Source organism: Pinus tabuliformis, chromosome X, assembly GCF_031772625.1.
Source record: "Pinus tabuliformis cultivar Carrire ecotype Pingquan chromosome X, CPIR1, whole genome shotgun sequence".
In the NCBI taxonomy this organism is placed as follows: domain Eukaryota; kingdom Viridiplantae; phylum Streptophyta; class Pinopsida; order Pinales; family Pinaceae; genus Pinus; species Pinus tabuliformis.
In genome coordinates this window covers 1,549,506,276-1,549,511,391 of record NC_142308.1, presented here as the reverse complement: position 1 = coordinate 1,549,511,391, position 5,116 = coordinate 1,549,506,276, and positions in this window count along the sequence as shown.

Genomic DNA, 5,116 nt, shown 5'->3' with positions numbered 1-5,116 from the left:
CTCAAGGCTGCCCCCCGTACCCGTCTATTACTATGGAACATTCTATTTGACAAGATTCCTATAGGTGCCAACCTGATGAAAAGATACTTTCATGGCCCTGTCTGGTGCCATTTGTGTCGAAATGATGAAGAGAGTATGGATCATATTTTCTTAAATTGCCCAACCTCAAAAGAATATTGGAACTGTATCATTGCACACTACCCATCCCTAAAAGCCTGGCAAGGACACAACATTCTGGATGCCTGGAGTTCTTGGTGCCAAAACCATATGGGAAAAGCCAGGAACATGCCCCTTCTAGCCTGCTGGTCTATATGGATTGCTAGAAACCATTCCATATTCAACCTCAAAGCCCCTCATTGGCCATCTATACTGCTCCATACCATCGCTGATTTTGATCTCCTTCCCGAGGAGGATACCATCTCCCCTCCCCGCACCATCATACCTGAAATCATAGACAAATCAAAACCGTGGGCATATTTCGATGGTTCCGCACAGGAGGCAGGATGTGGTGGAGGAGCCATTCTTTTCCTAAATGATACCCATTGTTTTAAGATCCAAATTAATCTAGGCAGGGGTACAAATAATTATGCTGAACTCAGTACGACAAAACATCTCATTCATTTTGCCTTAGAACAACATTGCAGTCATCTACAGTTGTTTGGTGATTCCAAAATCATTTGTAACTGGCTTAACAATGCATCTCATTGTAATGCATTTTCTTTGCGGCATATACTAGGAGAAGCTCAAAGATTGATATCCTCTTTTGACTCCTTTGTCTGTCGCCACATTTACAGGGAGCAAAACACGGGGGCAGATCAACTTTCAAAAGAGGCAGCGCATATACAAGGCAATGACTGGCTGATTCAGGAGGAAATTGATGGTTCCTACCATCAATACTACCACAGACCTTTTGTAGAACTTGGTCAAATTGGGCTATAAGCCCTAATACTTTCTGCTCACACTGTATAAATTATGTTTCTTATATCTACTTTAGTGGTTCATATATATGACTTTGCACATACAGTTTTGGTTTTGGTACATAGTTTATCTCTCTCTGCGCAGAGACAATACAATTTTGGACTGTTTCTCTCTATCTGTTGAGAGAAGGCATAGACATAATATAGCTGATAACAGACTCCTTGCGTGGAGTAACAACGGTTAAGCTTTTATATCTTTTTTCGAACAATCTTATGTATCTTGACAGGCAATCTTGCCTCCACATGCATATGCCTCGGCATCTACAAAATGTAATTTCTTAAACCAAAATTACAACTTTTTTCCATGGGAAAAAAAAATCCCTATTCTCGCTTCTCTCATTAAAATTACTCAAAACCTTAATAATTACATTAATTCAACACTTAGGAACCCAACTTCCTTAAAACAAAAAAGCCCCTCATATCTACTAAAATACAATGATTCTCTTGAACTGAATGCTCCTGCATCAATATATAATATTTATAAAATAAAAGATAGAATAATAATAAAAATTTTAAATATTTTTTATTTACTTATTAATATATTCATAAAAATAAATCAATTTCATAATATTAAAAAAGAAAATGACCTCTGTGTTTTTTAATAAGATTAAATAGAACCCAAATTTCGCTAGAGATTCAATCTCATACAAATCAACTGAACATAGATAAATTATAAATGATATTCATTTTATATTTTAAAATATGATTTTCATAGTTTCACAACAAATGATATACTAATAATAATTTATGTTAACTAAAACTATAAATTATAAAAAAATATTATTTACTCTATTGTAGTATTATAATGTCCTGCTATAATGAGCCTACTTTAAAATTTACATTAACATGGCAAAAATCAACTGTGGTTGTGAAATTGCTCGTTAGGCAAATACATCTCATAAATAGACTTATAATGGATTTGGCATAGATATAGTCATTTAAAGATCGCCATCTAACAGAATAGATAAAAAATCCGTATGTAACTTACAGGTTATCACTTTATTTTTAACTCGTGTATCACTTTTATCATATCTGTCAGGTAAGAAAAATATGATATTCTACCGGATAAATAGGACATCAAATAATATAATATCTCACACGAAGGATGAAAAAGTGCAGTGTGTTGCAAATGGAATAGGAAGTGCAACAATTATGGACTTAGCACGGTGTATAGAATATCCGAACTCATCTTATATTGGTCGATAAGTCCGCGGACCGTGGATCACACGACCTGGGGAGGCATACATAAAAAGGGTTATCCGAGGGTGAATGACATATATCACAGGAATGTGTGGACATTCAAATTTCATAAATGGTTCCAGGGTATATGGAAGTGGGATCTTTCAAACAAAATCAAATAACCTATAACACGTTATAAAGAAGTGGGTTTTATGCACTTGGCATATGTTTATGTTTATTGTGTATGAAGGGACCAGAAGAAATAGAACATTTTCTGCTGCATTATTTTTATGCAGCGGCTTGCGGCTTTGTGGGATGGGTTGATGGAGTTATTAAAGATCTCTCCAGTGGGACAGTCAATTACTGGTTGCTTGTCAAGTCTTTGATCAAAATAAAAAAAAAATAGAAAATTAGAGCACTCTTACTTCACATAATGTGGTTTATCTATGCACTTATTTTTGATAAAATAGGAAAGGAGGTTCAGACAGATATTGTGAATATCATAACACATTTCAATGAAAATGGTCTGATGAAGGGGAACAATGGTTACAGAATTGGCAAAGTTCAAGTAATATGGAGATTTTTTTTTTTTTTTTGGTTTTGATGTTGTATTTAATAAAAGAGTGTGTAATTGCAGAGCAGTCATAGTTATTGAGCCAAGTAAATTCTTTCATTTTTAGTGTGAAGGCGAAATACATACAACAAAGCAGAGATAATAACTCTATGAAATGTTCTTAGCCAAAATAAAAACGATCTTCACATAATATTCATATTCAGATATGTAAAGACGCGAAAGGCATCATAATTTATGAGAAAATGACCACACTTGTTTGAGCCATAGTTATCAAATTCAGTCGTATCAGCAAAAAAACGGAATATACTTGAATTCGTTCGGTTGGCCTGAATTATTAGAAAAGCTCGAATCGTTTTCTTATACCTAATTATTACTCGTCAAAACTGAGGATGGTATATAAAAGTGATTTAATACGAGTTTTAGGGTCACCCAAACGGTAGAAGAACTTTAAATAAATTGCTGCTTATATTCATTACAACCCAGAGAGTGGTAGCAGTGGCCATGACAAGGCAAAATATGAGCCAACCTTATTCAGATTAGAAATTTCTAGAATTGGTAGATTAAGAAATATTTCGTTAAATATTTTGATACTTACAAGTTAATTTTTTTAAAATTGAAAATATCATATTTAATTGAATTCAAATTGGGTAACTATGATTTTAATCTACTCATCTTTAAAAATTGAATGAAACACATGTATAATCTGGTGAGTATCTTTCAACATATTCATTATAAACATATTTGTAGGGATCAAAATAAGACGGCAGATCTACTATAAAGAGAGGTGTCGTTAAAGAACCTAGTAAGTTCTTTTTGTTTTCAGCTTACGAACAAGGGATTATGGTTATTGTTGACAGTATAAACTACTCATAAATGATTATATATTAATTCTTTATACTATTATCAAGGTCTTTGTAGTATTTTTGGGCCATATATAAGGCTAAATATAATTAGCTGACAAAAAATTGTGAGAGGGAGACTCTCAATGTAAACAAAATCTGGAACTTGATTTATATGTAGATCATTACAGTTACCGTAGAAATAGAAGAGATGTAAAAAGATAATTTTTGGAGACTGTATTAAGATGTATGAACATTTAAGATACAGTAGAAATTGAAGAAATGTAAAAAAGAAAGGCAAAAGCACATGTACCACCTTTTTAATATTTTAATACGAAGAAAAAACATTTTTTTAGTCCCGAACAAGTCGTCCTTGGACCGTGGATAAACCTTCGGGACACAAGGAACAAAGTTCAGAGAAGCTTCTATAATTGATTATCCAGATATTTAAAAAATTAACGTACTCCTTTATTTTAAACAATGTTCCTGGGATTCCACTTTCCAGCGAATGTTCCTCGGATTCCTATGTTACAATGTTTAACAAAGAGAGAGTTTCAATTCAGAACAACCACTTGGTTTTTGACTCGGATATCAACGAGAAAATCTACAAAATGATTACAGGTCCAACTGAGACATAGTAATGACCTGTTTCAATTACCGGATGGATACTTTGATTTGGGATTACGTTACCATAGAGCCCACAAGAATCCATAAAAGCTTATCATGAAATATTCGTATATTGTATTTAAAACAAATAATGTCTTCTAAATAGAAGTCCCCAATGCCCATCGTCCAAGCTAACGATTCATAATCTCTACCACAACTTATCCTGGAGTCTGGCTCTACCACAACTTATCCTGGAGTCTGGCTCCTCTAATTAGTCTAGTTCTTTTGAGTTTTGGTTTTCCGAGATATATTTTTGGCAATTTTTACTCAAAAAATTTGTAAGTTTCAGTTCTAGGGTTTGCATAATCTAAATAATTTTGGTGATTTTCGAACATTTATATTAAAATTAAAATTTAAATAATAAAAAATATAATCTCAATAAAATTGAATTATCAGGTTTTATTTTAAAACCAAAGTAATAAAAAAATTATGGGCTCAAAGGTGTTGATGATGATGATGATAGTGGTGGTGGTTAACGTCCACTAAGACCAAATTGGTCTATGGCACCTATAATTTTTTTAGTTTTTAATTGTATGGCTCCTCGTCTTTCTTGGTGAGATTGGTGCTGTAGCTTTTTTTTCTCTATGGTCTTCCAGCTTTCTTTATCTGGTATCTCCTTCATCTCCTCTAGTTCTTGGGACATTGGTGTCTTAGCTTAGCGATCTATTGTGTTCATCCTTTTGAAGATACTTGGAGAAGAAGTTTGGTCTAAGAGATCTGCTTTGCTCTTAAAAGAAGATTCATTTTGTGTGGTATTCGAATCCTCATAATTGTCGAGTTCACTCTTTTGTTGTTGGGCGGGGCTTTCCCCTTGCTTGTCTTGAGAGTTGTTTCTTTCTTCTCCGATTTCTTGTGATTTAGGGTTTTCTCGAGAGTATTCT